General features: G+C 42.2%; 1 long non-coding RNA gene across 1 annotated transcript in view; it reads right to left on the reverse strand.

The window, feature by feature from the left end:
• Window positions 1–492: 492 nt before the first annotated feature.
• Window positions 493–12,940, reverse strand: part of LOC136558862 (uncharacterized) — a 76,987-nt gene continuing 64,539 nt past the window's right edge. The window contains exons 2-4 of the long non-coding RNA XR_010783939.1: window positions 5,578–5,756; window positions 3,469–3,560; window positions 493–3,283 (exon numbers count right to left, since the gene is read on the reverse strand). This is a non-coding gene — a long non-coding RNA (uncharacterized lncRNA). The remainder of the gene's footprint in view (window positions 3,284–3,468; window positions 3,561–5,577; window positions 5,757–12,940) is intronic.

A 12,940-nucleotide genomic window follows, 5' to 3' on the forward strand; every position in this document is an offset into this window, starting at 1 on the left:
ACTGCAAAAACTAGGAATTGCACCAGCAGAAGGATGACTGTTTACCAAAAGGCAAGATTCAGACTCTCTTGCTTACTTTTCACGTCTTGAATCCCTCCAGGATATTCTAGAAGCAACAAAACTGGTGGGTGTTTTGTATTACTTCTCTTCCACTTGATCAGTCACGGCTGTGTTGTTTTCTTTGGTCTCTTAATGGAGGCTTATTGCCAAATACATGTAATATGGGATGGGTGTTCCCAGTCAGGTTCTTAAATTCACAGCCCTCTACTTCAGTAGCTAATTTACAGTCTGGTGCCTACAAATCAAGACCTTTCAATTGTAACTTTAATCTGCTAACATGATTTATGGAAGCTACAGCTTAGATTCAATTTAAGCAGCATTGGTCTGGGTCAGCCCTAGCTGAGTTTCCTTTTAAACTCTAACAAAACCCAGCTAGAGAGTGAATTCATTCCTGTTTAAGGATTCGCACAGAAAGACCACTAAGCCAAGCCATATGGGCATAGTTTCTTGCCTTTATTGATATGCACATCATTCCAGTTTTACTTTATTAGTTCAGAAGTTTGACGTTTCTTTAAACTTTGCTGTGATACATGTTTGTGTTCAAAGCAGTCTCTTCATGTCAGTATGCAGCAGTCTTTCCAGATCCTTTCAAACCCATGCATGCAAGAGAAGAAGCCACGAGTGCTTCTTGCACATTGTGCCCCTTAGGGAAATCAACAGGCTTCATGACATCATTTGCTGGTCAACAAATCATGGAGTTTAGTGAACTGAGACAAAAATTTATCTCCATAATACAGTTTCCTCACTATTCAACAGAATACCATGTCTCAAAGTCAGCAGTTGAAGCCTCTTTGCTATTACACGAGGACACTATCAGATGAGGCTGAGACACTGTTCCTTCAGGAGGGATAAAATAAAAGGCAAAGAAGAAAATAGGGCAGAGCCAGAATATGGAATGACAGACATCACCTATACCAATGTTTTCCCTGATTTTCAGTTGCTTCAGTAATGGAGCCATGTAAGAATCCCTTAAAATGAGGTCCTGGCCTGTCTGCTCAAGTAACCTAGGAAACCAGGGTGGCTCCCCAGGCTTTGGCTGTCTCTTGCAAAGAGATCTTTCAGGTCCTTGCATTGGTCCTGCTAAAGGTGAGGGTTGGAGGTGCTGGACTGCAGCAGCATCACTCCAAGTAACAGGGGTCCATAATGATGAAGACTGTGCTGGGGACACTTTCTTCATTCAGTAAGTGTGACAAATCACCAGCATTAAAATAGGAAAACCTGAAGGAGAAAATAGCTGCCTGTGCTTCTGTAAGTAGCTGGTTCCCCTGACCTCTGGCATGATCCCATCCTAGTCAGATTGACTCATAACCAGTCCTGCTCATCCAAGCCACAGCTGCGTCAAGGCACGGTGAGAGCCAATCAATCCCACCAACTTCATCTCTGTTTCGTGACAGTTTAATCACTGAAAACTGTCTCTTTGTTGAAATATTTTCCCTTGGGGTTTTGGATAGCAGAATTATGTCAAGGCAAACAGAACCAAAAAGTGAAAAAGGCATTTGCTCTCACCTAAATTCTTTGGAGTTGATACAAAAAACACCTCTTCCGTAGTGTTCACAGCAAGCATGCATACATGTTATGAGCCCTTAACCTCATGCAGTCATAGCTCACAACTCAGCTGAAATGGCTGTATTTTACATTCTTCATCTTATTGCCCGTCAGTGGTGACATAAGTTAGAGGATACAACCTAGAAAACAGTCAGTCTCATCATACACGTCAGCTGAAGTAAAGAAAAGGTAACAGTCAGTGTGAACTGATGGCAAATATATTATTCCCTGGGTCATATTCATTCTGGTGAAAATCAGGAATTACTACTGAGGTATTCAGAGTTAAATTTCTCTGTAACTAGGCTGAGTGGGAACAAGGTCAGAGGAACAATTTCTATTCCATTGGTGCCTTTTTCAGGTTATAATTCTGAGTGTCCACTGCCATATTTTTGTCATCATCATATTTTTGTACCATTTGATAGTATATTACTGATGTGGCTCTGGTTGCTCTGTTAAGACTCACATAAAAAACCAAAATGGTAAGATGATAGAATCAAGTACAGAACACTGCTAATGTGGGACCTGAGTGTTTTCACTCTTAACTGACAAAAGCATCCAGAGATGCTTGTTCACAATTCACAGTTTTGTTAAAAATAGCTAATCAAACCAATATTATTAATATACACCAAAAAATCTATCCTGTACACAATTAGCACTACTGTAAGGAAAACACTTTTTTCAGTGGTGTTACAAAAATTATAGGTCGTTGTGCCCACCAAAGTTATTTTAGCAGAGCGATGTTGTTAGCACTGGAACTAAGCCATGTTTTCATAGTCAAATGATAGGCCTTTTCTAAGGTCATGCCCACACAGTACAAAGCCCACTAAGTGCTTCTTTGTAAAGGCTAAATGGAATTCACACTTCTGCAGGCAATCATTTTATTATGATCATATGAGTATTCACAATGTAATTTTTAACATCTTGTAAATAAAGCAGGCCAATATCTAAGGGCAATCATTATGTGTCAAATTGAAAAGCTTCTGATTTCTGGCTTTCACTTACAACATATAACATACCATACAAGAAAATTAACATTTGTTACCTTACTCTGGCCTTTCAATCATGTTTCTGGCTTACAGTTTTGCAGAAAAGAAAAATCCACTTAAACATAATAGAAATCAAAGTATCACCTTTTCCTAGCGAGAACTACCAACTCGCACATAACATTATGCATTATATAAATGGTGTGGAACCTTTAAAGAAGGGACAGCGAAATGTCAATGCCTGAATTGAGGATACTGCTCAGACTTCACTGGCTGTTTGGTTTTCAGCACCTTAGATAAATCTAGACCAAAGGATGGCCACTTTCATTATCTGGCACAAGTGGATATTAACCCAAGTAATAGATGACCCATGAAAATGTATCTTTAGGTAATGCTAGGCACAGTCTCTGCTCTACCCCTCAGCCTCTAGCCATCACCAGGATCTCTCTGCAGCAGATGGCTTTCAAGGCATTATGAACAGCCACCAACATCCTCCAAGAGTTTGTTTAAACCTCTTCCGAGTCATGAGTGCCTCAGACCTCTGTGGCAGCCTGGGTGATGCCTTCCCCGCTGTAGCCACACAGGTATGGCAGAGGGCAGAGAGCTGCCAGCAGGCTGGTGTGTTTACATGGTCTAGCAGGACTGTCCATCTTGACCTCAGTGACTTTTTTGTCCTCTCCTTGTAAGGAGCCCTCCTATGGAGAAATACTGTAAGATAGGTGCCTAACTAGCTGGCTACCATACCAAGGGGAAAGTCCAGTGCTTCAACATTAAAATCCAAATACAAAACTCACTCCTGACAGGTTCTGTCTTATACACATTGGGGTTTGTTTTTTTTTCCATTTAGTGAGCTGGGTGATGAAATATAAAATATACTTACTACAGCTACAGATTCTATGATACTGCAGAGATTGCTTTCAAATTGGAGGACAGGCTGGAATCCAGATTGATCTGACAAGCTGAAGAAATTGGCTGAAAAAAAAGAAAAAGAGAAGAATTAATAGAGTCATATGCAAAGTATTAAATTTAGGTAACCATGATCAAGCAAAAGTACAAGATGGAATAAAATTGGTTAGGAAGCATTTCAAAAGACAAGGCAGGCATTAAAATGGAGCACAGGCTGAGTGAGTCAACCCTGTCACACAGTGGCAAAGCAGTCTGACTTTGTGTTGGGTAGCTGAAGAATGCTCCTCTCAGGGTCCACAGCTTGCTGGGCATCTGCAGGCATCCTTCTGCTTCACAAAGCACTAGTCCAGCTTCAATGCACTTAAGTTTGGCTACTGCACATCAGGGAAAGTGAGGACCTCTCAGAGACATCCCAGAGGTAAGCAATCCAAAGAATCCTTTGGGGAGCAACTGAAGAAATGTCAAGTGGTAGGTTAGGGACTCCAAATGGGAAACACCATCAAATATGTAAAAGGGCTTTGCCAAGAAGCAAAACATCTGATCACTGTTTCTGTGGCGACAAAAAGCAGCAACACATTCTAATTGTAGCCAGAAAGACTCACTTTCAGAAAACTCTTTCTAACACTGCAGGTAGTGGAGCACTGAGGTTGGTTGGCAAAGCAGTGAAGCAGTTGTTGCAATAACTCTTATGGACCAATTGGACAAGTGTGTCTCAAGGACAGCATGGAAATGTTGAGTTGGCCTTCTGGACTTAGAATCCTTTTCTTTTGATTAAAATAAAAAGCCTTCCAGCCTTTTCTTTTTATTAGCTGGGATGTGAACCTTGTCCATGGGGGCTTACTCATATACAGGGCCTTTGCAGGACAGCTTCTCAAACTATCCTGGGAAAGCAGATCCAACAAATAGGCAGCAGGGTTATTTCCAATATGTTTAACAGGGATGAAAAGAAGCTCTGAAGGCCAGGAGCCTTGTCCTTAAATGGACCTCTGCATTGGTTCATTCTTCAGGTTTAGCCCATCGCTGGAATTAAAGGCCAGATTTTTAAAGGACTTTTGTGGTATCACAAATGAGAAAAAAACCCCTTTGCTTTCCTTTTTTTTCTGAACACCATAATTCATTAATCTTACTACCACAGTCCATTGGCTCAAATCACATTGCATATATTAGTGACATCTTCGCATAAAAATTTTTATTATTTTGTGACACAAAATAGCGTGACACAATCATTCCTGTTTGTATCAGAGCATGCCAAGGAAAGTGGGGAGACATAATTTGTAGTGTCTCCATTACAAATCTCATGTTTCATGGCTGGGAAATACAGAATTTATACAGATAAATGGCAATGAACCATAACTAAAAGATGAAAACTTAGGTCCAGAGTCCCCAGCACCATTAAGTGTCAATAGTACATTAAGTCTGACCCAGGAAGGGAAAAGTATGGCCTGCCTTCTCAAAAGGGCTTACCATTTTAAAAGAATCTCACCATCTAAAAGGGATCTTCACAGCTAAATATGCCATTTTTCATTTTTGTGCACATACAGATCAAGGGAAGGCTGTGAGTCCATGACTTATAAATACTTCTTCTTCATTTTCTTTAGGAAGTGCTAAAATCTGGTCTTCTTTACTTCACCTTCTGTTATTTATTTTTGAATCCAAAGCCTCAGTTCTTTAGAAGATGGGAAAAGTTGCTTTGAAGTTAATTTTATATGTAGAAGCAAATCCTGACCATAAAAATGCTTTCAGAGGGTCACATCACTGTCAGGAGATTGAGTTGTGCTGCCATTTCCTAATACTGGGGATAAGGCAAACTCCTTCCACCTTGATGTGAGATATTAAACTTACTCAGGTTTTATGGGTTAAAAATTGTATAATGTAATTGTATAAAATTGTATAATTTATAAAAATTAAAACTTGGGAGGACTTTTTCCTTTGCTATTATCAGCATTCCTGCACCCAAATTCTCCAAGGGTGCCTCTGAACTTGCATTTTCCATGAATATGGCTTTGCATTTGTGGTGTTACAGCTTAGACATCACACAGATGGTTTTATCACAACATCCTATATCTCTTTCCCAAGTGATTACCTGACCACCAAGTCCATTGCAGTCTGAGCTCTGTTTTCTCACAAACCTCTCCCTTTTGCTCTGCTCTCCTTGCAGCAGTGACCTCCAGGAGCACTTTGGTTGTGCCAGAGCAGTGACAGCATCTCTGCCCCGACGCTGCCAGCAGGAGAGCTGGATGCAACCAGGAGCTGTTTGGTTTCCTGAGGAAAAGAGAACACTTCCAGGAAAAAGAAAGCTGAAAGCAAAACCAGGCAGAGGGGGACATGTGAGCCCTAGCAACCATCACAGCAGGCATGCTTTGGCACTCCAGGAAGGGCAGGTGAGAAAAGCAAATGGGCCCTGCTGTCTGGATGATGCCACACAAAACCACGGAGGATATGCCCTTCAAAATTGATAAAAATAGCATCCAAAGTCAGAGCAATAGTAAGCTTTTTGGTACAGAAAGTTATAAATATGCTTTGGCAATATGATCAAAATAGGCCAGTCGGTGGCTGGCATATCTATTTCTATCACAGCTAGCATATGTGTGGATATATAGGTGGATATATGATACTACACTCCAAAAGCGAGTTACTTGCACAAATATTGATGTCTTTTCATTACAGGCAACAAATGCCCTTGCAGAATCATACACCCAAAATCACTCATAGCTGCTTCTATGAGGCTTGATCACTATGACTTATTCTTATATAATTTTTCTTTTATTTTAAAAATGTACACTTGTCTGCTTCATGATGCATTTTTCACCATTTCAGTTTCCATCTTTTTCGGACATCCTTAATGGATCAGTACAGATGCCACCAAAATTAAACTGTGTCATATTTCTTAGCACAGTTTATAAAGAAAAGTGTTTAATCTTACATGGCACACCTCAGAGCCTAACTGAAGAACAGCCTCAAACATTGGTCTTTTGGTAAAGTACAAGTTTTAAAACCAGTAATTTAACACAATTACAATGCAAACAATTTCTTAAATCTCCGTCATTTTCTGCCATTTCTCTGAGTTCAGTGAAAACACATAAAGTGCTTGCACCCAGATCACTGGCATGCCAGAAATGAAGCATCTCCAGTCCAATCTGGGCCTAGTCCCCTGCCCACCTTTCCTTGGGAGTGCCAGTCTGAAGGTATTTCCCTAAAACTCTCACTTCTGCCTTCAAGTCTCCTTTTCCAACTAACCTAATACAAAGAGGAGAAGGGGGGGTTTCTCTCCCTTATAGAGAAAGAAAACCTCTCAAAGTTCTCCTAAGTAAATTCATAAATTCTCCTAAGTAAATTTATGTTCACATTTTACCACCAAACAAGTGGCTATTAAAAAGCAATGTTATCCACACACTCTATTCCCCCACAGCTCCCCACTTGCATCTCCCTGTTGGCTGGGTGTACCCATGCTCAGCCACAGCCACACCACAACCTCTTCTCCAAAGGTATGGTCCAGATATTTATCCCTAAATGTGTTGTTCATAAAAAGCTTTTAGATTCCTTGTCAGGCTCCCACAAAGTTAAAAGGATTTTTGGCTGTATGGGTGGGACGAGGTGAAAAAAGACATCTAAGATGTCTCAGACTTTTGGAGACAGGGAAGATATTGACACATTCCCAATTTAAAGTCTCTTACAGGGCTCTTCCTCCTGAGACTGTCCAGGTGCTCTATCAGTGATGCAGCCAAAAAAGCATCACAATTTAAATTCAATCAGTAAGTGAGAGTAGCAGGACCATGGCAAGGTGAGGGGATTGACACCTACTTCGGGGTGAGAAATGCCATGTGGTGTGTCTGTGTCCACATGGAGAAGGGCTGTGGTTTCTAAAGCTTCAGGTGGGCACCCAGAGGTAGTATGACTTGCACTAGGAAAGACTTTGATGTGTTGTAATTTGGTTGCCTTCAGCATGGAAATCCTTGTTATGGTGGTTCTGTATTTTCATTTGAAGGTGCATTAAACCATTTTATTTTTCAGATCTATCAGATAATGGTAGAACATACCTTTGAGCAAGCTGGTAATACATGCTTTAGGTTACTTTATCTCTGGGAATGGGCCAAAGTGGTTTCTGTCTGTGTGCGTGTGCCTGTGTAATTAGCCCACAAAATCAGACTCAGATAAAAATAACCAGGCAATGAATGTAAATAATCAGGGCCATGATACACATCGCTCCTAAAACGTGATTCCCATGCACTGAGAAAACAGGGACTGTAAAAAGTTAGAGAAATCTCAACTTTCATTTCAACCCCTGGAAAACACTCTGGGGGAACATAGATACTCTCTCACTTTAGTACCTTTCTAAAAAGGCCAGCAAAGCAGAAAAGCTGGACCAATTTCCATGCACAAGGAAGTGCCTAGGATACTAAAGCCAGTGGCAGAGACTAGGCAGATGTTGAGAAGGGAGGCCATGGGTTGCAGAAGTTGCAGGTTTGGAAGCAGCTTGCTGCCATGGAGGACCCCAGTCACACCTCCTATCCCAGGCTCACCAGCAAAGAGTTCAAGTAAAGCCAAGCTCAGGTCATCTGCTGACAAAGAAAACTTTTATAGCCAACCTGTCTGGACTGCACAGCTGAGTCTGGGCACACTCAGGCATTATGCCATCCCTCCCAAGCACTCGAGGGACATCTTTGCCCCATGGGCAGCATCAGGGCTTGCACCTCAGGTAGTGCCTACAACATATGGACATTCCTTCCTGCAACCAGGCAGTGTTGTGCATGCAGAGCAGCCTCTAGGAACCTCCACACAACATTTTTTTCCTTCCCTGCAACATGGCATGGCTGTGGCCAGAGGTGCCTCCACAGTGTTGATAGAAGGCTTGTGGAAACAGGGCTTCAGCCACCCTGCTCTTTTGTCACCTCACAGGATCCAGGACACGTTGTGGCAGTGCAGACTCCTGCTGCCACTGGAGCTGTACTGATGCCATTTGTAATGATGGAAAAATTCAAGGGCAAACTCTGGAGGCCAGTCTCCCAAGATACTTTCTACAGATACTTTCCTGGGATGAGGTCAGAGAAGCTGTAAGCAGCCACTGTTGGCACACCTGGGCAATGTCACATGCTGTAGGGAGATGCAAGGGAATGGAAATACATGGAAACATGATGCTATCAGAAAGAACTATAGCTGTAAAATTTAATAGTGTGATTTGTGAAGCTGACAACACCTGCCATAAGTCACAAAACAAAACAGAAATGTGTGGAAACTGTAAATCTTTCTGAGCACAATTAGTGTAAACCCTTGTTAAGTTTTATCATAAAGAAGGACAAACATCATAGACATTCCAAATATTGTTTTACTGTTCTTAGCCTTGTCTCTTCTCCAAACAGTAGTCAGGAGACCACCAGGGAAAGGACACTTTATCTTTCCTCACTGCTTCTCACTCCACTATTTTTATCCTCTTCATCTTTTTTGCACAGGAAGGTAACCCTTCTTTCTGAATCCCAAGAGGACAGGCACAAACACTTTCAAGACAAATAACTGTTAATACAGTAAGAGGTAGGAGACAGGGAGTTGTAAAACCCAATGCCTTATCCCATGATGGGGAACCTAAGATGGTGAGATGGGCTGTGGTGAGTCTGCAGCTCTACATTTCCATGTACTTTGACACTGCCAGCCCGTGGCACAGGTTCATTTGCTTCTCATGGGAAGAGAGGCTGAGTTCCAGACCAACTGGGTGAATCCCTGACCAAGCTGATTTTCCACTTATCCTGTGTTTCTACAGCAGAGTGATGGCTGACATCAGGAACATCAGAGAAGGCACAGAAGAGCAGCCCTCTTCTGCTGACTGGAGAAAGTGCCAAGCACAGAGAGGCTGACCTGGCCTTTCCAAGTCAAACCTCTCCATTACCTCCTGTGGGTCACAGCCCATGTCATACTGGCTAGCAGGGTACAGCAGATCATTTGGGAGGATGAGACTGTGCATGACCTATGGGCTCTTCAAGAGTTGTTTCAGCCCCAGAGAGTGGATGGGAATAGTGCTGACATCCTCTTGCATCATTTGGCCTGTAACAGCCTGCCTGAATATTATTTTCCTATAGGAAAAGAATAAATAGATGGTACTACGTAAAAACATCCCAGAATTTTGAAAGACATTTCGTTCCAGGCTTTGAAACACAATCCACTAAATCAACCATTTTCCACTGGAATGGCACTAGGTCAGTCCAGTATTCTTGAGGTTTACGCTCAGCTGTAGTTTTGCTTGGAATGTGAACATCACTAATAATAGAATGGACATCCCCAGCTAATTTTTGAAAGGGAGAAAATTGCTTGGTTTTTCCTCTAATGAATACCTCTGAGCTTCAAGACAGAGACATATTTTGAAGCAGCCACTGCACGTCCCACTGCTCAGCCATGTCCACCTTCATTAATGAGGTGTGACGTGGGATGTGGATTTGTATCCCGACACAAACATGTTGAGGGTCTCCATGTGTACTTAACACTTACCATCCACTTACCACTCATTCAGGTGAGCAGGGTATGGAGTCATTTGATTGCCAGTATGACCAGCACTGCCAGGCAATGCTGGAGCTCTTCTGATCACTTATTTGCAGAACCTTGTGCTCAGGACCCCAGGGAGGGCCATGGAGCAGCAGACCCCTATGTGCAGGGTGATGGGATGTGCTGCATGTGAAATTTTGAGTCCTGTGCAGCAAGGCCTACAGACACAGTGCACCCCAGGCTGTGGGACAGTGGGGCACAGGAGCTGCTGGCCAGGGAGGATCTCTCATGAGTGGGTGCATGAACAGCACCCCTGGGCTCAGACCCCAACACGTCACTGACTGCCCATGAGAAAATAGCTTGCCACCTTCTCTCACTATCAGGTGTTCTGCTGGAATCCAACATAGTAATGCTAACTAAGCCAAGGTTTCAGCATGGCTGTTTATGGACACACGTTTTATCTCAGGTTCTTAGGTTATTATTGGTGTCACTAGATTTGCTGACTATAGATTGTTCAAGAAGCTTTATTGATTTAATAATTGTTATTGACCATTTTAAATGCTAAATATGATCAAGGCTTAATATCAGAATGATGACAGAGATATGTTATTGTTCAATGCATTGTAATTTAAGTAACAAGATTTCATCTGCCCATCTTATGAGTACTTTTGAAATAGAAATATTAATAGAAAGCTAAGTATTCTCAAATGCAACAGATTTACCCAAAATATTTATGTACAATTTACACTTAATTTCACAGTAAATTGCAAGCTGACTCCAAATCAATGATCTGATTTGTTTTCTACCTGTGTTTGCCGATGCCCTATGAACTAGTGGCTAAAGGAGACAAGGATGTATTTATGACATTTTACAAGTCCCTGGTGAGAATTTATCTCAAATGCTGTGTATCACTTTGATGTTCCCCTTTCATGAAGGAACTTGAATTGGTGCCCACGACCAAGCAGTTAGAATCAGTGACCCTGGAATTATCTTTCCAGTCCTGCTGTCCTATGTGCCAACTGGCATATAAGAATGAGCTGAATTGATTTATTTTTCACAACTATTCAAATAATTGCAAGAGCACAACCTCACTTCAAAGCATACGCTAGATTTAGCTGTGACTATAGGGCATCTCATTTGGGTGTAAATTACTGACTGGGATGTAGACAAGGACACAGCTGTGTTTCTGGCATTTGACATGCTGGCATTTGGAAATGCATTGCACTTGGGTCTTGGTGAGGTGATTTCTCAGTTCCACTGAATCACGGGTAGTTTTACCACTAATTTTAATGTAAGATCATCACTTCTAGAATTAGCTGAAATCAGTGCTATTATCCATATTTACAATGACATTGTTGAGATCAGAATCTGGTCCTTGTTTTCCTTTTTGGTGAACTAATATATTTAGAAGCAGAATCTTAAATTCCTCTTTGTAAAACTCACATCTCCAGGCCCTTCTACAACACCAAATTCTTCATTTCCAAGCCTTCTGCTCGAGATCTTTCCCTGAAAGGTTTATTCCCATTCAGGATGGAGTGCATGGAGTCACCCAGGGTGGAGCAAGCTGCCCTGTGCTGTCTGGTCTGTGGTAACCTCCATCCCTGCATATCAAAGGTACTGGTTCCTGTCAGCATGCTGAGGGAGGCAGCAGCTTTGCAAAGCAGCTACTGAGAGGCAGCTTGCCAGGAGGGGTGCAAGGCACAGAAGACACAGGCTCCTGAGGACACCAGAAGCATAGGACCCAAAATAACCACCTGGAGTTGCTTATGCCTGTGTCTGGCCTTGCTGGTTTTACTCTTTCAAGGGCTTTTGGGCACGAGGGGTGTTTGTAGCATGTAACCCTAAGCATCCCACCTAGTGACCAGTGTGTGGTGGCAGCTGTTGTGGCCATTTTGGCAATGTGTCAGCAGAGCACCTGCAGCAGGCAGCCTTCCCTCCTGGGCACTGTGCAGCAGAGCTGCCTGCCTTGCTTCAACCCCCTGCACTGCGTGCCCTGGTTGCTCTGCACATACCCACGCACACACACGTCCCTTCTCCCCTTTCACCTCCTCCCCTCGGGTGGGTCCAAATGGATCCATGAGTCACGCGGGAAGTGCCCCTGATGACCTCACAGCCATAGAACCAAACATGAAGCATCAAAAAGCAACCTCATGTGGGAGCTGGGGACCAAGCGAGCTAAAGCCCAACTGGTCAGATGTTCATATCTGGGGTTTTATCACTTTCACAGCATTTTCTAAGCAATAGTAGTTCTTCACTGGAAGAGTTTGACAGATATTCAGACTTTGATGAGATACATAAAAATTTTCATCTGGGACATTATGTGATATGTCTGACTGAACAAAATGCAAATAATTGAATTGTCATAAGAGAGATGGAAAGATTATTTAAAGCTTAAAGGTTGTTTTTAATCTACAAATGTATCTGGCATTGATTGGAATAGAGAAGTTCAATATGGCCATAAAGCAGAAGTGTGGACTTTTGCTATTGGTGCTGTTTGTGCATCATTAAAAGGGAGGGAGAAAGTCATTAAGGAAAAATTAAATTGTCATAAATACCAGCAATATTTCAGTGTCCATGTGAGGATGCATGTTGGTGTATTTAAATTGGTCAAGATTTTCTTCAATGTTTTCTGAAGCAGGAAAAACATTTCTTTCCATTTACATGCCTTTTAAAGTAATGCTAGAAATTATTTACAATAACACAAATACTACCCTGAATAGGAGCAGAGCTCTTGTGGTGCATTTGAGGGCAGTAAATCCCATTTTCTACCAAGATTAACAGGTTTTGCAGGCTGAACGTGCCTGAAGGCAGCTGTACTCTACACACCCAATTTTTTACAAAACACAGCAGGACAGGTTCATGTCTGGTATAATCCCTTTGCCTCCAGAACATTTCAGTCTTGGCAAATTGGTCTTAGAAGCAAGCATATGCTCCAGGCTTCCAGTCAGGGCCAGTTTTTCTTCTATTCCCCATAGACC

Source organism: Molothrus aeneus, chromosome 1 (genome assembly GCF_037042795.1).
Source record: "Molothrus aeneus isolate 106 chromosome 1, BPBGC_Maene_1.0, whole genome shotgun sequence".
Lineage (NCBI taxonomy): Eukaryota > Metazoa > Chordata > Aves > Passeriformes > Icteridae > Molothrus > Molothrus aeneus.